Source organism: Macaca fascicularis, chromosome 20 (assembly GCF_037993035.2).
Source record: "Macaca fascicularis isolate 582-1 chromosome 20, T2T-MFA8v1.1".
NCBI lineage: Eukaryota > Metazoa > Chordata > Mammalia > Primates > Cercopithecidae > Macaca > Macaca fascicularis.
The window spans coordinates 13,243,269-13,264,444 of record NC_088394.1 but is presented as its reverse complement, the minus strand read 5'-3'; the positions used below and the strand labels follow the sequence as shown (position 1 = coordinate 13,264,444).

Genomic DNA, 21,176 nt, shown 5'->3' with positions numbered 1-21,176 from the left:
CTGTTGCCCGGGTTAGAGTGCAATGGTGCAGGCATAACTCACTGCAGCCTTGACCTTCTGGGCTCAAGCGATCCTCCCACCTCAGCTGCCTGAGCAGCTGGGACTGTAGGTACTAGCCGCCATGCCTGGCTAATTTTTTAAGCTTTTTGTAGAGATGGGGTCTTGCTCTGTTGCTCGGGCTGGTCTCAAGTGATCCTCATGCTCAACCTCTCAAAGTGCTGGGATTACAGGTGTGAGCCACTGTGCCTGGCCGATCCTTAACCACACTTGTAAAGTCCCCTTTGCTAGCTAAGGGGACACGTAAAATCGGGGGCTGGGAATGTTCTGTCGACCGTAGGCTATTTGAATAGGAAGTAAACATCAACAGGACACAGCAGTTGATAAGAGTGATTTCTAAGTGTTAAGATTACAGATGTTAAAAAACAGATATAAGAAAAATTGTCTACAATAAATATCTCACTGGGACAAATTGCTTTAAAACAAGACAAAAACCTCGTAGGATCAGTGTTCACTCCTGCATCCTGAGCACCTCTGTGCTGTCGTAGCTTTCTGGACGTGAGCCCTCTGGCTCCTACGAGGGAAGATAGGACCCTGTCCACAGCTAGCTCTGCCCTATTTATGGCTCGGAGGACAAGAGCCACCTAGCGAGTGTCAGATCAGGATCATCCACCCCCAGGTGTCTCCAAGCTCAGTTTCACATACCACATGAGTTAAGGGGAGACTTCTGTTCATACAGAAATCCGAAATCCGTTCCCCCAGAGGGTCCCTGCAGGGTTCCCTGAAATAGCCCAATGTGTCTTCATTGCATCTCAGGAGTGATTCTCTTTACGATGATCTGGTTTGCATTGCACCATTCCAGGGACATAGCCACTGTGCGAGTGAAATGCCTCCTGTTTCAAGTTTGACACCCTGATAAGCTAACAAAATGAAGACCCCTTTTAATGATTGCCTTCTCATCCTGTAACTCAAGTTGGGCTTCGCCTTCAGTGCATGGATGAAAAAAACATTTGACCTTGAACAAAGCTGGAGATGCTCTGAATCATCTCTGAGCCCGTCCAGCCTGGTGTGTGCCGCCCGTTCCTCCTTTAGGTGGGCGTCTGGCTGCAGCCCCAAAGCAAACATGCCCCTCTTACTTCAAAGGCTGACCCGCCTTACCAGAAGCCTCTTTATCCATGGACCCTGCTGAGAGGACGCTTTGAAGATGCTGGAAGGAGGTCTTTGCTCACAGTGTACTCACAGTGTAGGGGGACCGATTCTTAGATACAGGAAGGCTTGGATGTCAATGTGAGTTTAAAGCGATGCCCTCACAATCCCCTCCTGTCACGCTGTTCAGATCCAGGGTCCGACCAGCCACTCCTTAGCCTGCACCTACGGCCATCAGCACAGCCAGGACGAACCTGGCCTGCAATGACCAGAGCCTGGGGAGAAGCCCTGGAAGTAATGGGCTCAGAGTGGTTGGGAGAGGCCAGTGCCTTGCCGGTTGTGAGAGAAGAGGTACCAGTTGGTGGGGCAAGGGTGCTTTTATAACGAACCGTACCTGCCATGCAGGGGTGGAGAGAGGGTGGGGCTCTGAGGCAGATGCCTTTGTTCAGTCCTGTTGTGGATGGTGCTGTCTGAGCCTTGGTTTCCTTGTCATTTGGTGATGCCTACCGTGAGCACATCCGAGTGCTGTGGTGGGGATTCGAGGGCTACCTGATGCCACCAACTAGCTGTGTTTGGGTAGGCAAATGCCTGCTGTCTGAGTCTTGGACAGAATAAAGGTGGGGTGGTTTTAAGCATCATGGGGATCCAGTGCCTAGAGTGACAATGACTAGGCAGCACTGAACATTCAAACACACATGGGCTGTGCCACCAGACACCATGCTGGGCACGAAGGGGTGCAGAAGTTGCTTTGGGCTTGGAGAGCCAGTCTCACTGAAAATGGTGAGGGCAGACCCTGGATAGATCGCTGTGGTAGAAGCATGGGGCGGGGGGAATGCCCCAGTGAGGGGGAACCAGGGTGGTTCGGAGCAGGGCACAGAGGGCTTCCTGGAGGAGGTAGAGGTGTGGAGGGTGAGGAGGAGTCAGCTGAGGATCACTGTCGGAAGGGGCCTCTAGCTGTGAAGATGAGCACAGGTGAAGTGGCGGGCCTGTGAGGAGGGGTAGACTTGTAACCTGGCAGACCTGGCCCAGCTGCTTCCTCTGCCTGGAAGGCAGGGTTAGCTCAGGGCATGCACTTGACGTGTCATGGGGCTGTGTTTGTCCTGATGTCCATACCTGGCAGCTGGGGACTCCCAGTGAGTGTTGGCTGCTGTGGTTGACAGTGGGCTCGTGTGACATGCGGACGGTACAATCCTCCAGGCCCTGTGGAACAGAGCCATGTCTTGGGACACAGGCTTGGTGGGTGGTGAGACGGGTGGACCCAGGTGGGCTGGAGGCAGGGCTGCTATGATGGCTCCTGAGACCCCCGGGTGAGGCTTCATTTGGGACAAGTTGAACGGATGATACCTGCAGAAATCTGCCTGGAACAGGGGCTTCAGTGAGCATGTGACGGACAGAAAACCCAGACTGCTGAGCACAGTGGGCTTGAGCGGAGAGTGCTGGCGGCAGCTGGCATATGAGGCTGAACCTCTTGCAACTGCTATCTTTGTAGGTCGAGAATAGCCTAATACTGATAATGCTGTCTGGCTGAACAGCAGGATCTGAAGGTGTGGGGTAGGTGCGACTAGGAGTGTATAAACAGGGGAAGGAAGCAGGATGATGTGGATAGAAGAGACAGGGCCAACAGCGAGAAGGGAAGGAGACCCCACATTCCCCCACTGGGTCCCTCCCCTACAGGGGAGATATGAGGCCAGTGCCATGCTCACTCCAGGACTGGCATCCAAAAGTAGAGATAGGGGCTGTAGTCAGACGGTTTCCAGGGAAGCTGAAAGGCCTTGCATTTACAATGGCAGCCTTAAAGAAGATCCATTGATTTTTTCCCCCCTTTAAAACCAAGGCTCCCTCCAGCTCCTGTTGCACATGCCTCCTCCCGACAGCATCCTCAGAGTGAAATTCTCATCCCTCATACCCCTTGTTAGCTGCCGACTTTTACCTACTGTACCACTAAGATTTCCAGAATGACAGCACCATTTCTTACCCGGCTCCACTGACAGAAGCCAGCCACCAAGAAGCAGACTGTCTCTTGTCTGGCATGACTGCATTTTTATAACAAAGTGGGCTTGCAGCTCCGGGGCCTAAGCGAGAGACAAATGCATGGACAAGTGATGTTCCGTTCCTGCTCCCCAGCAGGGACTCTGTTAATGCTGGGGCTAGATCTGTTTCAGTTTTGCAAACAAGAAAAAGGGAGTCTGGATGGCAATCCCTAAGAATGAATTGCCAAAGGCCTTAAATCCATATTCAGAGTCAGAAAACTTGGGTTCCTTTTGTTAGACACTATAGACCTTAGAGAAAGATCCATAACCTCTGCAAGACACAGCTTTCTGATGTGTGAAGTGAGGATAATAGTGCCAATCATACATCATTCAATGCATATGTATGCGGTTGGCAATAATTAGATATGGCTCTTTTGACATGCTGAAATAAGAGCATCAGTAAAGTCTGGCCAGCAAATTCATGGGAACTTCTACTGGTAAAAGCATCTAATACAGCAAAGGAACTGGGTATAGACTTTTTTTTTTTTCTCTTCTAGAGATGGGGGTCTCCCTGTGGGGCCCAGGATGGTCTCAAACTCCTGGGTTCAAGCAATCCTCTCATCTCAGCCTCCCAAGTGCTTGGGATTACAGGCGTGAGCCACCATACCCAGCCAAGGAGGCGTTTACAATCTCCCAAAATACAGCATACTTCCCAAACCCTCCTGTTCCCAGTGCAACCCCTCAACTCCCTGCCCTGGGGGAAGGGGCCTGGAGTGAGCAGACGGAACCTTCTCTGAACTGCCCATCCTCGTCTTTCTGGAACAAGATCAATGTCTAGGCATTGCAGGTCTTTTGCTGCCTGGTCCCGACACAGCAGAGGCCTTAGAGGGCTATGTAGATGGGGAGAGATGGGTATTCAGCAGGGATATTTACGGACAGCCTGAAGAAATAAAAGGCAGTGAGCAAATGGGTGGGGGTTCCAGTCTTGAGACAGCTCGGCAAATGAGGGTGGGGAAATCGTGGCCGTTCTGTAAAGAATGAGAGTGCCATCTCTGGCATTCTTCATGTTCCTCTTAGCTGGGACCAGAGCCCATCAGGGGCTCTGGAGAATTCAAGAGAAAAGACTCAGTTTCTACCTTCCAGGGGCCAGGACAGCCTGTGAGATGTGACAGACAAGGAGGCCTAACGAAGCCACCACCCGAGGGTGCAGACCCCTCAGCCAGTGGTGTTAGATGACTCAACATCTTTCAGACTTGGGGAGCAGTCTCCCCATTTTTTTGTTTTTGAGACGGAGTCTCACGCTGTTGCCCAGGCTGGAGTACAGTGGCAAAATTTCAGCTCACTGCAAGCTGCACCTCCCGGCTTCATGCCATTCTCCTGCCTCAGCCTCCCGAGTAGCTGGGACTACAGGCGCCCGCCACCATGCCCAGCTAATTTTTGTATTTTTAGTAGAGACGGGGTTTCACTGTGTTTGCCAGGATGGTCTCGATCTCCTGACCTCGTGATCTGCCTGTCTCAGCCTCCCAGAGTTCCCCCCATATATTGGCCCTATTCCTTGAGCCAGTTATGTTATTCACCCTATTAGGTTGCTAAATTTACTCACGAAGGACATACTACAAGGAACAAAATCCAGTCACCATCTATTTTCACCATTGTGGGTGAAATATCAATGTGGTGATAAAGGACTCAGGATAGCGGCCACTCCTCTACAGTGACTTTCTCCAGTCCACAAAGTGGACTTTCTGAGCCATGGATCCAGATCCCGACGCTCCTCTGGTACCTGGAGGGCGGGAATCGGGAGGCCACTTTGAGGGTGTGAGCCTCAGAATCCCAGCATCTTGATTGTGGGAAGTGACATCCCTGAGCCCAGAGTCACTCCACCTGGAGCTGGGATGAGGACAGGCCCCGCCCTTTCTCAGGCTCTGTTGTTACTGTCTTCTGTGCATCTCCTATATGACATTCAGTACCTTTATTTTTCGGTGACCTTGGCCTTTGCAACAATCTTCATGAACACGGTTTTAAAGGCACATTGAAGAATTTGAGAAGCTTTTCTTATGTACCAGCCCTCATTCCTTTGCTGCCCCTCGTATTGGGTGAATGTTTGCTGCTTACTATGCTGGTTTTTGCAATATGGACAAATCTCAAGTGCATTGTCAAATTCCCAGAGCTGCCCCACATCTGAGTCCATTCATAGGCCGCTCTGGAAAAGGCAAAGCTAGGAGCGACAGAGAACAGATTGGGGTTGCCAGGGATTAACTATAGAATAACGCTAGGGGATTTGGGGGGTAAAGGAGCTGTTCCATACCATGATGGTGGTGGTTACAGGACTCCATGTCTTTGTCAAAACTCAGCGAACTACGCCATAAAAACGAGAAATGGCACCATGATAGGCTTCAATCTCAAACTTGACTCCAAGAGGGCAGTATCTGTAAATCTAGACTTTTCCAGGGTGAAAGAGCCCGTCAGGGAAGACCCTGATAGCCTGAAGCTCTCGGGCCAGCGGCCTTTGTCCCTGTCTCTGGGTAGAAAGCAGGGGCCCTGGGGACAAAGTCCGAGATGATTCCCGGCCGTGTCATTCACCAGCAGGGGTACTTGGGCTGGTCAGGATGCTCTTCTTTAGGACTCAGATTCCTCACCTGTGAAGGGGGATCAAAGTCAAACTATCAAGCTGCGTGCACTTTAAATGTATGAACTGTATCGTGTGTTATCTGTATGTTGAACTGTGTTAAAAAATGGTGCAACCATACATGAAGGGGGAAATCACAGGATCTGCCTTGCAGGTTCTTAGGACAAAGCCGAGGATCTCGTTCGATGCTGGGATGGAGCGCGGGTCGTGGAGGTGCTGCTTGGTGAATGACCTCACCCTTCACTGCTGAACTTGGCTTTGGCCGCCTCCGGCAGGGTTCACTCCTCTGCGAACCCTGTGTTCAGCTCAGACCTCGATCTTATTTCTCAGACCTGGTATTGCCAGAGCCATTTTGGGATCACACAGGGAGGGAATGGACTTAGAAATGCAGTTCAAACTACTGAGCAGAAAACACAGGAAGGAAATGGCACAGAGGATTCATCCCCAAATCCACGAGGGGCTGGGCCCTCCTGGGTTGCAGGGTGTCCACTGCCACCAAACTGGGAAACTGGGGACATCACTTCCCCAGGGCTGCACCTTGCCCTGAGCTCATCTGGGAGGCAACTGGAGAAAATGGAGAAAGAACTCCTGGGATACCACGGTCACTCAGGAAACAGCCCATGCGTCCCCATGGCACTGCTGCCTCCCCTCCCAGGAGACGGATGTAAGCTGCGGTAATGAGCCCCCTGGCAGGCCACGCGTATTCCTGACACACGTGCTTGGTATTCGTTTCAGAAACTCCATCTCCATCCTCCCCACTGCTGACATCTACAGCAGCACCGGGGGAGTGGGGGTGAAGGGGGTCTGTGAGGGCACCCGCCGAGGGCCCCAGGGGTGGGTGTTCTTTTTAATAAGCCTCGGGGGTGCACTGCATGGTGCCCTGTCACCAGCATATGCGGCTGAAATTGATCCTCAACTGCTCATCAGTGAAAACGGCTGCAAGGAGAGACTAGCTTCTCATTTCGCTTCACCTGTGATCTGAGTTTAGGCGAGCTGGTCAATATTTCATTTACTAGGAGCTGCCTTCATAGGAAGGAGGGCCCAGTGTCTGCAACCCAGCTAGGACCAAGCTGTGTGTGCAGCAGGGATGTGGCCAACATCCTCCATGACCCAGCTCCCTGATAAGTCTGTGCGTGTACCAGTTTGAAAACCCAGTTCTGCCTCTGGGACGTGGAAACATGGAGAATGTGCTCCCTGCATCTTACTTAGGCCCTTGGATCTGTGGAGTGGGAGGCAGTGGCACTGCCCTGCCTTCTGTACCGTGTGGCCTATGTGGGTCCCGCTGGGTGGTGTCAGAGCATACCAGGCTGAACAGCCTTTGAGTTCGTTCCTGGGCAACACCTGGGCCTCAGGACTGCATGATGGGTGCCCCATGAAATCCAATTCCATTGTGAACTATGCTGACATCCATCAAGGCTTTTACCTCCTGCCTCTTGGTTTGAAATGGGTCTCCAAGACTTCCACCATCCACACAACCAACCCAGAAATGGCTCTGGCAGTACCAAGGGTTCCTTGAAGGCAGGTCTGGGTCTGGTTCTCTTTGGATCCCAACACCATAAGGCACTTGATTTAATTATTTTGAATAATTAAATCTTGAGCTAAAGTAATAACAGATTCTTATATCATCCTTAAGCTGGCCACGTGAAGGGGGTGCTGTAATTACCATCCTAATCTTGTGGGGGTGGAAAATAAAGCAGGGAGGGTAAATCGTATGGCTAATGAGGAGCAGAGGCTGGTATTGATCTCGAATGTGCGGTCTGACCCCAGAGTCCATGACTAGATGCAAATGCATCCAAGCTCAGTCCCCAAGATGCTACAGTTAGGTGGGGGCAGAAGTGGGTATGTGACAAGGCAGCTGTAGCTCACTGCTTTCAGAGGTACAGATGGACAGACCCTCGCGAGTTGCACTGAGCAAGGTTTCAACCATAGATAGAAATAGTCTGGAAGGTGGAGGCCAGGACAGGCGTGCCCAGAAAAGCAGGGAGGTACATGTGACTCCCAGGGAAGAACCCAAAAGACTCGAGGCAGGGGACAGGGATGCCTGCAGGACAGACACTGTGACTTTTGGGAACTAAACTCAAAATACTGAGGGCACAACCTGTTCCCAGATGAATGTAAATCCCCCATCCGACATTATTTTTTCGTGATGTTTTGAGAGTGCTTTCAATAACGCTGTGACACTGCTGCTAGGTTCCTGATATTTTTAAGCCTCAGGCTTTTCTTTTGCAAACTCTGGCTGTGTAGCTGCTCTTCTACAAGCATAAGTTAAATGGTGAAAGGGAAAGCAGTAAGAATCTAGAGAATCCTCTCATTTATACAGACTCATTGCTTGAAAACAAAAAACAGCTTGTCAACCCACACTTTGTGAATAACCACTGTTAGGACAGTAGTATACAGTTTTCTAGTCATCTTTCTATGTGTGTTTGTCATAGTACGTCTTCCAAAATGAAAGTAAAGTTGCTCTGAAATTTGGTATTGCTTTAAATCAAAGCATTCTGGCCTTGGATAAGCCAGAGACGATGGTGGAAATGGCATGGAAGATAGTAAAGACGAAGGTGCTGTGTAACTCGCGGAGTGACTGCTGGGAGGCTGGGTGTCACTATTTCATCTATTTCTTGCTGTCCTCACCATGGGAGATGGGAAGTTCAAGAAGTTACTGCCCCAGGCCCACATTAGAGAAGCAGAATGTGGCTTACATTTAGGTACAGGGCCATGCCCAAGGTCACGTGGCAGCACTCCCCAACCTTTTTGGCACCAGGGACCAGTTTGGTATAATTTTTCCATAGGCTCGGGGGGTGCGGATGGTTTTGAGATTAAGTACGTTACATTTGTACATTTTATTTCTATTACTACATTGCAATAAATAATGAAATAATTATACAACTCACCATAATGTAGAATCACTGGGAGCCCTGAGCTTGTTTTCCTGCAACTAGACAGTCCCTTCTGCGGGCGATGGGAGATGTTGAGAGATCAGGTATTAGATTCTCATAAGGAGCACGCAGCCTAGATCCCTCGTATGTGCAGTTTACAGTAGGCTTTGCACTCCTATGAATATCAAATGCCACTGCTGATCTGTCAGGAGGCGGAGCTCAGGCAGTGATGTGAGCGATGGGGAGTGGCTGTAAATACAGACGAAGCTCTGCTCACCTGCTGTGTAGCTCAGTTCCTAACAGGCTACAGATTGGGTACTGCTCCAGGGGTTGGGGACCCAAACCCGATCCGACCACTTCTTATCCTGGGCTAAGGAGCAGAGGACAGAGCGGTAGGCCTCGAGGTTTCTAGGAAGACGTTGCAGTGATGACCTGTGAATTTACTTTCTTAAAAGGAGTCTTTCTCTCTCTCTCCCCCAATATCTCTGTAAAGTCTCTTAATTCCTCTATTATCTGAAAAATGGGGCTGATATCAACCACCTATGAGATTAAACAGGACAAGGCATTTAGGGTGCGAAGCAAACTCGGGCACATTCTGCAAATGGGCTGCCTATGGCCCTGTTGCGGACCTGTCCCTAAGGAGCCCCATCAGGTGGATAAACGAGATGTACAACTTGTGAATATCACCCAAGGGGCCTGAGAAGTGTTGGGGACAAAGCTGATTCCGAGACAGGGAGCCTTGTGGTGAGGCAGGTACAGCACCCCCGTAGAAACGGAATGGGGGTGGATTCGGATCTCAGGCACAAGGACCAGTAGTAGGATGGGGGGATGGAGAACGGTTTTCTTTTGATATTGGGGCCTGGACTGTGGGAGCAGCTGGGGCAGACGGACAGGTGTATGGATCCACCATGGACGGGGTACTGAGAGGCATGGCACTGCGGGCTGCATGCATCCCCGGGTAAACAGTGCCCATTAAAAACTAGAGATCCAGTGTGTGTAACTTTCAAGGACAGCTTAAGTTCATTGAGCAGTCTACCAATGCTCTTTAGACGTCAGCTTTCACCATTTCAAGGCTAAAAGATCACTCTGGGTAAAATCCTGATCATGACCAATGGCTGTGATGCTGACGGCCTCTTTGTTGGTAGCCCCTGGTCACCTTAAGTGGGTACCTCAGGTTTCAGAGCTGGCTTGGGCTGACATTTCAGAAGGCCTCATAAATCATCTACTAGGGTAGGCTAAAGAGGCTGCGTGATGGTTCTGCTGGGTTAAACCGCCTCACTTTCCAAGGATGGAAAGGATTCTCCCTGAATCCTGCTGCTGTTCTAATTCTCAGTCGCCCCTGTCCCCACTTTCCATGGGATGCTCAGAGCATATCATGTCTCTGTTGTAACCCCAGTCACTTCCCTCGCAGTGATCTCCGCACCACAGCACCCAGCCCAACCAACCCTGGCCAAAAACTGAAACAGAAGACCCACAGGAAGACGGTGGTGAATGAAAAACGCAGCCTGCCTGCCCCGCCGACTTGAGAGTCCTCCAGTTCCCGTAAGATCATGATGGAGCTGAAAAATATGTCACTGACATCACAATGCACCACACTACTCCTGAGGTGAAGCTGGGGTCAAGCCTACTGCACTGCCAATCATGGAAAAGATTTTTTGGGCCGAGTGCGGTGGCTCACTTGAGGTCAGGAGTTTGAGATCAGACTGGCCAACATGGTGAAACCGTGTCTCTACTGAAAATGCAAAAATTCATTGGGTGCGGTGGCATGTTCTTGGAATCCCAGCTACTTGGGAGGCTGAGGAAGGAAAATCGCTTGAACTCAAGAGGTTTCAGTAAGCCGAGACCATGCCACTGCATCCCAGCCTGGGTGACAGAGCAAGATTCCACCTCAAAAAATTTAAACAATTTAAAGAGACACAACCTCACCAGTAGGGATATAAAGAAATATTTTTTACACTGCTGTATAATGTGTGTTATGAAAGTCAAGAAATTTTAAGAAAACTTTTTATAAAGTTCAAAAGTTATAAGCAAAGGCTAATTATTAAAGGAAAATATCTTATAAATTCAGTATAGCCTAGGGGTCCCACATGTGTAAAGTCCCCTAGTGCACGTGACGTCCTGAGCTTTCACCTCCCCCTAATACTCACCCACAACCACTTACAGTCCTACGGGCTCCACTCATGGGCAGGGCCCTAGGCAGGTGGCTCACTTTTCATCTCTTACCCTTGGTAGATACACGAATCCCGCTGTGTTGCAGGTGCCCATGGTATCCAGTATGCTCATGTATTGCATAGGTTTGTGTACATACGCACACTGAGCTTCACACACCACCGCAATCACCTAATGACCCCTCTCAGAATGTATCCCCATCACTAGGCGACGCGTGATTATTTTGCACTGTACACCCTGTGCTGGGCCCCAGCGGACCAAACCAAACTGGACTCACTCAAGCCCAATGCCACCTAGTTAATCTACAATGCTATGGAAGCAGGAAGGCCCCCACGCAGGCAATTGCAGTCTACCTGAGACAGCATAAGAAGGAAGCCCCTCTGTTTAACTCTTACCAAAAAAAGCAACCTGAGGTAGGTAACCTGATGTTAACCAATCCATCATTTGTCCCCACCTCACAAAACGTGTTCTGCCATTGACCAGTGGGAGCTCTCATCCTATTTTGTACAATGGAGGCTGCCTCAATTTGTGAATCACAAAAGCCAGTTGACTCTATATCTAAATTTACTGTAATTCTGTCTTTTGACACCATTCCCTGCGAAGGCATCAACGTACACCCACCCTCTGCTGCTCCTGACATAAGGACTGAAGAGCCCCGCTCCTGGGGAAGGCTCACCCCTCCATCGGGCTGTTCCCCAATAGCTTCCTCCAGGACTTTGCAACTCCACAACTCTCCTGTGGCCCCACCTGCAACGATGCCCTCTCTCCCTCGGCCTCCCAGCCCCTCTGGCCGGTATTGAGCTCTCCATCCCCCATCCCAGAAGAACTTAAAAGACTGCTGGGTAGCAATTGACTTCTTCCTCTCATCTCAACCCCACTACTCCACTTTTAAAGCTCTCAGGAAGGTCACCAGCGCCTACTGTGTTGAAGTCAACTGGCGGGCTGGGCACAGTGGCTCACACCTGTAATGCCAGCACTTTGGGAGGCCGAGGCAGGCGGATCACTTGAGGTCAGGAGTTTGAGACCAGTCTGGTCAACATGGTGAAACCCCATCTCTACTAAAAATACAAAAAATATCCGGGCGTGGTGGCAGGCACCTGTAATCCCAGCTACTCGGGAGGCTGAGGTAGCAGAGTTGTTTGAACCTCGGAGGCAGTTGCAGTGAGCCAAGATCACGCCACTACTCCAGCCTGGGTGACGAGCAAAACTCTCTCAAAAAACAACGGTGGCTTGTTCTAGTTACAAGTCCTCAACCATTCAGCATCTCCACCCTCTTCTGAGGTTCCTTCCATCTGTCTGAGGACTGCTTTGCCACTAAATCGTGGAGGGTCCTGGGTCTCTTCCGCCTGCACTCCCCACATGTGCTCTCGTCCATTCGGATGGCTCTCCATAGATCCAAATGGCAAAGCTTCCCAAATTCACTGTTGGCCCTGACTTCCCTCTGGAGCCCATGTATCTACCTTGAACATGGCCAAAATGGAAACTGTGGCCAGGTGCAGTGACTCATGCCTCTAATCTCAGCACTTTGGGAGGTAGAGGCAGCTGGACAGCTTGAGCTCGGAGGAGTCTGAGGCCACCCTGGGCCACATAGTGAGACCCCATGGCTACAAAAAAAAAAAGCCAGATGTGGTGGCGTGTGCCTGTAGTCCAGCTACTCAGGAGGCAGAGGTGGGAGGACTGCTTGAGCCTGAGAGGCAGAGGCTGTAGTGAGCCGAGATCACACCACTACACTCCAGGCTAGGTGACAGATTGAGACCCTATCTCAAAAGGAAATTCTGGTTTTTTCCCCCATTAAACTTCTGTTCCTCCTCTGGACTTCCATATTTTAGTAAATGGGGTAACTGCCAACTCCACTGCTCAAACCAGAACTCTGGGAAGCATCTTAATTTTTCCTTTTCTTGACATTCCATACCAAACCCAACACCCAATGGCCTGTGGCTTCTGCCTCCAGACACGTGTCCACTGCTACTTCTGTCTCTGCTGTGTCTCCTAAACCCAGACACCTTCCCTTCTCGCCTCGACCCTTCCTCAGACCAAACCCTTCCATGGCTACCCACTGCATTCAGAATCAAATGCAAGTGTTTCTGCCACGGCTGTAATTCCATCGTCACTTCCTCCAGCGACGCGGGGACTGCCCGTCATGCCCTAACTCCTCATACTTTTGGCCTTTGCCCAAAAGTCCCCTCTAGTCACCCACCACTGCATCGGTCCCTCGGAGTTTCTTCACAGCACCTGTCGCCGTCTGAAGCGTCATCTCCCCCGCTATATCCCCAGCGCCTAGAATTACATCCGGTGCACTCAACCAGGTGAGTGAAGTCAAAGTGGTCTGTCCTGGTCTAGCTCTACAGCAGACCACTGCCCGCTGGCCCCACGGCACCTTGGACTTGCCAGCTTAGGGAGGTGGGGTGTGATGCCACGACACCAACCTCGCAGTCAGCCCTGGGTTGGATTTCAGAATTCGGCAACATCTGGGACGTGTCATGGTGGCAAAGCTATTTAACTTCTCCAACCATCACCTTGAGAAAATAGTAATAACCCATACTCGTCTCTCTCATTGAAAGCAGAGATTGTTACTTTTATAAGACTTTTAACAACAAAAGCGCCCTCTAAGCCTCCCTCAGCACGATGCAAGATGGCGTGAGTCCAGAGGACAAGTGAGCAAAAAAAAAAAAAAAGACATTTGAAAATTGATAGCCAGGCAGGTGGCGTTACAAGTCAGTGTGATGTAAACATACCTGATACCACATGCAAAAACACGTAAGGGTCGAGACCGAGACTCCCTGTCATGAAAGACAGCCTGGGAGATGGCAGCTAGGGAAATGCCCTGCGGGCATCAGGGGCTCCCACAGAGCAACCCGAGGGGCCGGCAGTCCAGCAGACACGCAGGGAAAGGTAGTGAGTGCCTCGTGGAAGAAAGGCTGACCAACGTGTTTCTCAGTAATTCCAGTGACATCTGCTGCAACCCTTCCACGCGCCAAGCAGCACCGGGACTACAAGAGGGACTGAGCGGACAGCGCCCCTACTCTCTGGGAAGTCATACCCTGGGCTTGGGCACCCTCATCTCTCTCCATTTCTCCCTGTACCCAGCAGCTGCCTCCAATCCAGTCTCCACACCATACCTGAGTAACGCCACCGACGCCAGACCATGTCGCTCCTGCACCAAGTCTGTCTCGCAGAATAAGCCGAGATACTCTACGAGATCCTCCCTGAGCAGCAATTTCACCTTTCCGCCTCCTTCACTCCTCCCCATGACTCCAACCAGCCTCAAGGCTCCTCGGTGGCACCAGGTCCCTGCAAGACTGAGGCACACTCCTGCCTCCCTCTGCAAGAAAGAACGGCGCTCCCGCCGGCTGACCTGTCAGCACCTCCGTCACTTTCTCCGGAGGCCGTGCTTGCTGCCCTCCCCAGCTCCCCTCCTCTGCGCCGCCTCCCCTGTATGGCATGCTGATGTATCTTTGTTCTCTTCCCTGAGCACCCTGGCACCTACAGAGAGTGAGTGGCACAGAGCAGGTGCTCAATACAAATTTCTGGAATGAATGATTGCATTCTACAGGAGGAGAGGACACGTTCGAATACATTTATCATTATGACTCATCAGGAAAATGCAAACTGAAAAAGATTCAAAGATGGCTGTCACCAGGCATGGGCGGGGATGCTGAGAAATGGCACACCTGTGGTTAGCAGAGGCACACACTGGTGAAACCGGGGAAAACCGAGGCAGGTGTGTGCTGAGTGAGCTCCTCTGACTCGGGAGCTGCACGTCTTGGTGTCTGCTTTAAGAAACTGTTGAGCAAGTTCACAAAGACATGGGCGAGGATGTTCAGTGCAACGTCCTTCTGAGGAGGAAGCTTGGAAACCACCCCATGCCCGTGTGCAGGACCCACGGACCCGCGAGGTCAGGTGTGCAGAAGCAGCAGCACACGCTGCCGTTACAGAGGACGATGCACACCCGTGCACAGGGGCACGGGAACACCTTCAAGACACAGGTAAGGGAAAAGCTACAAAACAAGAGACATCTGGTCCCATTTTAGTTAAAACGGAAACCTCACATGAAGCAAGCACCCGTGTCTACACAGACGCGCCAGCAGGCACAGACAAGGATGCAGCCAAGGGAGATGTTCATGTTTTGCTCCATCTATGCTCATCATTCAAATGGTTTAAGCCAGAACTTATTCACACATTGCTCATTTAATTAAAAACAGTCAAGAACAAAGCATCCCGGCCGGGCATAGTGGCTCAGACCTGTAATCCCAGTGCTTTGGGAGGCCAAGGTAAGAGGATCACTTGAGGTCAGCAGTTAGAGACCAGCCTGGGCAACATGATAAAACCCAGTCTCTACTAAAAATACAAAAATTAGCCAGATGTGGTGGTGTATGCCTGTAGTCCCAGCTACTTGGGAGGCTGAGGCAGGAGAATCGCTTGAACCTGGAAGGCAGAGGTTGCATTGAGCTGAGATCGTGCCACTGCACTCCAGCCTGGGCAAAAGAGTTGAGACTCCATTTCCAATCCCAGCACTTTGGGAGGCCGAGGCAGGCAGATCACAAAGTCGAGAGCAGCCTGGTCAACATGGTGTAAACCCTGTCTGTACTAGAAAAAAATAAAAAACAAAAATTAGCTGGGCATGGTGGCACGTGCCTGTAATCCCAGCTACTCAGTAGGCTGAGGCAGAAGAATCACTTGAACCCAGGAGGCGGAGGTTGCATTGAGCCAAGATTGCGTCATTGCACTCCAGCCTGGGCAACAAAAGTGAGACTCCATCTTGGCGGGGTAGGGGGGAAGAACAAAGCATCTTGAGAAAGAGCCCACAGCTCCTGCTTAGCCCCCTGGAGTGCTCTGCTAGGCCCCTCCTGTGGCACTGTGATGGCAGATGTGCACCTGCCCTGCCTGGTCTAAGCAGCTGGGACTGGTCTCAGCTGGTCTACACCACGCTCAGCAGGTTGGAGTGTGTCAGATCCGGTTTTTGGCAACCAGAACTACTTACAATACATTCAACTTGTGAGCACGTCTGGCAAGCTCTGAGCAGACGAGCTTCCTTCTCTGCCTGCCTCGTCAGGGCATTTCCCAGGGCTAGGCAACCACTCATTTTCCCCTTCCACTGTGTGCCTGACGGGTGGCCCTAGGCGGCAGCGGCCTTGTACGATCTCCCTCTGTATTCCCGAGTCCCCATCTGCTAGCATGGTCACTGGAAATAACTGCAGCTGTATACTGACTTAAGGATCCAAACATCCCAGGAAGACCCCCGAGCTGTGAGCCAGATGCCCAAGGCCTCCCCAGCCTTCAAGCCCCAGGCCAAGCCTGAACTACATGGAGGTGAGCGTTGCTTTGCAGTTACTGTCTCTAATTAATGTCCACAGCCTCTTAAAGCTGACCGAATCCCACTCCTGACTTCAGGCCCTCAGACAGTGCCTGCTACACTCAATACAATCCATGCTCCTGATGATGTGGCAGATGAGGCCAGGCACAATCAACTCTGCCGCCCTTGCCTCTCTCCTGCCCCCGTGTCCACATCTCCCCAGGCCCTGCCATATGCCACCTGCCACGCCCTCTCCTCTCTGGCAGGTCAGGGCCTCACACTGCTGGTTGTTCCCTCCTCCAGGACAACTCAAATCCCAGAGCGGAGACAAATTCACATCTGAGCTCAGAAGTGACTTCACTGGAGATACCGTGTCTCTTATCAGTCCCCCACTCGAAATCTTCCCCCTGACCCTTGTAAATGCCCTTCATGGCCTTGTCTCCCACTGCAGTCCTTCCATCTGTTTGGTGTTTCATTTTTGCTTTTTCAGTCACCCCCATGAGAATGTAAACTCCATGAGGGCAGCAACTTGGCTGGCCTGTGTGCCAGTACTGGGGACATCATTGAGGAATGAAGGCCAATTTGGCAGGCTATTTTTGAGCACCATTCCTGAGGCCCGATGGTAGATGATGAGATGGACCGAGGTATTTCACTCCAGCTCTCGAGCCAGAAGAACCGACCGTGTCCTCACCACTGCTCCACGCCGGGCACCGTCCTTGCTGTCTTACAAGTATTGGCTTATTAAACCCTCACAGAAGCCAGGAGGGAGGTTCCGTTATCATCTCTTCTAGATGAGGAAACTGAGGCACAAAAGCTAACTGGCCCGGGCTTAGAAGCCCCGTAGGAGGCAGAGTAGGGGTGTGGAAGCAGGTGTCTAACTTTATGGCCCTCCCCTGCCTCATCTGCCATTTGTTTCCCTTTCTGCAGAATTTGCAGATTAAGCTGTACTGGAATGCAGCCTCACTCAGGCATTTCCATATCAGCCACGTTTGCACCCACTGAGATAGTACAGCTGAGTGGCTGAGACAGAGATTCAGTGCCCCAAAATCCTTCCCATCTGAGCCCGGACTTGCCACCTTTTTTAGAGATGGGGACCAGCAGGAGCTGCTGTCACATGGCACTGTGCTGGGCACAGCCTGGCTGAGGGATCTCACTGCATCCTCACAGCAGCTCTGTGTGGTTGAGTATAGCAGTCTCCACCTTACAGATGAGCAGACGGAGGCTCAGAAACATCATCTGCCCGGTCCTGTCTCCCTAGTAGCTACGCAGCAGAACTGAGACGGGGACACAGAAGTTTGACGCCCATGTGCTTCCGAAGCGGGCCCCCAGTTACGTGTACGAGGCAGCCAGGAAGTGATTATTTGTCAGCTGCTCCCTTCCAGAAGCTGGCTCACCACCTGAAAGGACGGTGGCACTTTTATCCTACCACACAGAAACGGAAACCAAAGCTCAGAGGAAACACTGGCTGAGTTGATGCCTCAGACTCAGATCTGATTCTAACGCCAGAATGTGTTCCAGCCTTTTGAAAGCAGGGCTTCTTAACTTTGGATGCACCTCAGAATTACCCGGGGAACTTTAAAAAAAATACTGATGCTCAGGGCCAAAGATTAATGTTGCATTAACCAGGCAGGGCCTGGCCTCTAGTTTTAAAAGCATGCCGGGAGATCTAACGTGCAAGCTGTGGTTGAGACCCCAACTTGAAAGCAATCGTACCATTAGGGAAGTTCTGCAAATGGAAAGACTAGCCCCCAAAAGAGTGATGCCACGTATCTCTGAGGTTACAGGTGGCTTTTTGGTGGGTTGAGAAACTGGTTAAACATTCAACGGTGTCTGAACCTCCCGGAGAAGTGAATTTTAGACTGTCCTCAGAACAGGGCAGATCTGAGCGCACTCTGTTCCGAAGGCTCACTGCAGGGAAGTCTGCACGATGGTGCCGAGGGTTTTCTGAGATTCTCCGGGCAGCTATGGACCGCTGTTTCATCATTTCAGACCAGATTTCATCCAAGGAAAGAGGATCAATGAAGATGAAAACTCCCCACTTCCTTCACCTGGATGGCACCTTGCTTAGGAGCCCATCACTTGGCCAGAGAATATTTATCACTTGACCAGAGAATATTTAGATCGAGAACACCTTTCCGCTGTGCCCTAAGCCATTCTACGTTTATGATTCAACTAAAAATTTATTTCCACTTAAACCAGCAATGCTGAGCTTCCCCTCCTCTCACAGGTTTCCTCCCAGAGTCTATCATGAAAATACCTCTCAAAAATCATCCGTAAAAAGGTAAATAAGGCAAAACACATTCTTTGCTCCATCTTCCTTATCTCAGTTCTTCAGCCTCAACATACTTTTTGAACTATTTTATTTCATCACCTTTTCTGAATAGGCAACACAGAAAGGAGGGCAGAATGAGGGGCTGAGTGCATGAAAAAGTGACTCTCCCCACCTTGGTCCTCCAGTAAGCCAGGGTTATATTTTAATGTATCTTCCTAGAGGTATCCATTACATATAGAAGCATGTATGTATGCACAGGTGTGAGCATATATATCCTATTTGCCTTTTTTTTTTTTTTTTTTTGGAGACTGAGTCTCACTCTCTCTCCCAGGCTGGAATGCAGTGACGCAATCTCAGCTCACTGCCACCTCCACCTCCAGGGTTCAAGTGATTCTCCTGCCTCAGCCTCCTGAGTAGCTGGGACTACAGGCATGCACCACCATGCCTGGATGATTTTTGTATTTTTGGTAGAGACAGGATTTCACCATGTTGGCCAGGCTGGTCTCAAACTCCTGACTTCAGGTGATCCATCCACTTAGGCCTCCCAAAGTGCTGGGATTACAGGCATGAGCCACTATGCCCAGCCCATATTTGCTATTTCTAAAAATAGAAAGGGATTATGTGTGGTACTCTTCTATGCTTTTTTCTCTTAGTGATTATGTCATGGAGATTTTTTCCATGTGGTATGAGGTGTACATCAGCCTCAGTATTCTAGCCCATAGGTTGGCAAACTTCCTATAAAGGGTGAGACTGTAAACACATTAGGCTCGGAGCCATTCCATCTTAGTTACAACTCTTCAACTTTGCCCTTATAGCAAGAAAGAAGCTATAGATGAAGTGTGAATGAATGGGCATGTTCCAATAAAGCTTTATTTACAAAAACAGGTAGAGGGTAGGATTTGGCCTGTGGGCTGTCATTTTCTGACCTCTGTTCTAGTCTGAACCATCTTTGGCTGTTTCACTACAGTCATATGGCCACACGGGGCCAAGAAGGCAAGGCCTGCTGGCACAGGGGACAGAAACCACGATGGGCCTTGGCTGCAAATGGAAATCACCTGTTCATTACCAACAGATCTCAAAGTAAATGCTGGAACAGACTTTGTATGGCGACTCTCCTGGCCCCGAGCAGCATCTGGGACATCAAGATGCCAGCTGCCTCAAGCTGGTTTTGGCAGCTATGCTTTCTTTCCAGAGATGGTGTAGAGGGTGAGGGCTCTGGAGTGGAAAAAGGCCTTAGGGCTGGGGTCCTAGGTTGGAAGCCCACTCCATCGCTTACTGGCTGTGTGAGATAGAGGATGAAAAATGACACGGGCATCTTTGTGTGTGTGTATTAAGATCTCCCTGTCGCCCAGGCTGGAGTACAGTGGTGCAGTGGTGTGATCTCGGTTCACTGCAACCTCCACCTCCCAGATTCAAGAGATCCTCCTGTCTCAGCCTCCCGAGTAGCTGGGACTACAGGTGCACACACCACCCCTGGCTAATTTTTGTATTTTTGGTAGAGACGGGGTTTCGCTGTGTTGGCCAGGCTGGTTTCCAACTCCTGACCCCAAGTGATCTGCCACCTCAGCCTCCCAAAGGGCTACGACTATAGGCATGAGACACCATGGCCAGCAGACACAAGCATCTTGAGGGGGCCCGGCCCATGCAGACACTCCATGAACAGCAAATGTGATCACGATGTTAATTGCTAAATCAAAGGTCAAAACTCTACCCCAGGATTTTCCAGCTGCTGTGTCCCCAAGAAATGACACCGTGGAACATAAAGCCGAACGCTACGATGTCTGTCCAGCTGCAAGAGTGGCCTCACCTTCTAAGATATTCCACAAGCTTTTTATGCTGCCTGCAAAGAACGCAAAACACGGGAGAGCAGGGACCTCGCTTGTCCTGCTGCTTGAGGGTTCCCCGAGCGCCGGGCCATAGCAGGTGCTGGAAAATACCTACAGCCCAAGTGAATGCCCGTAGGTCCAGGGTCCATACTAAGGGCCCTGGCTGCAGAGCTGGTGAGCTGAGAGCTAGACAGAGCTGGGCCTGCTGGGGGAAAACACCAGCCCAGCTCTGACCCAGAGCTGTGGGGGATGGGGGATGAACACAGAAAACACCGTGGAGCCTGGGACCTGCCCCTCCTACAGCAGCACAAAGCCCTGTGGTGCTCTGGGCTTTAAACTTCAGTTCCTGCTGAGTTGAGACCAAATGAGGTCCCTGAGGAGCCTCTTCCTCTGTGAGGCTTGCACAGAGGACCCCGGCCTGGAGTGGGACTTATGGGGAAGCCACCATCATGGAAAGGCCCCAGACAGAGGGAATTCCCAGAAGGTTCCACCCTCAAGGCATCTGGTTCAGACAAGACAACCATGACCACGCATCCTGAAAGCCCAGTGCTGTCCTAGAGACACAGATGCTACAGGGATGTGGCACAGTCTGGGGGGCCAAGGGTAGGTTACAAAGAAGGAGACCTTGGAAGGTGTGGGACTCCCTTCCACGTGGGTGCAGAGCCTGCACTGTCATCCCCATGGAGGCAACAAGCTGGGAGAGCAGGGCTCCAGGGACAGCAGCCTCCACCCTTCCCAGTCAGGTGGAAGGAAAGGTGACCTGACACCATGGCAAGATCCACTGTGACTGTGGGAGTCCCTGTGGGATGAGGAAGGGAGCGAGGGAGCGAGTGTATGTGGCCAGGATTAAGAATGAATAGGGATAGAGAACTCCTGCTGGACCCGATAAATGGACCTCAGTGTCCCTTAGCAACATATTTTTATGTCATGCCTGGCCCTGCCCATGCCAGGGGCGGTGCCTGCCTTCCTGTAAGCATGGGCAGTGCAAAAGTCCGGGATGCTGC

General features: G+C 51.1%; 1 protein-coding gene across 7 annotated transcripts in view; it reads right to left on the bottom strand.

The window, feature by feature from the left end:
• SNX29 (sorting nexin 29) overlaps window positions 1–21,176 on the bottom strand; it is a 589,214-nt gene that overhangs the window by 6,846 nt on the left and 561,192 nt on the right. The window lies entirely within an intron of this gene.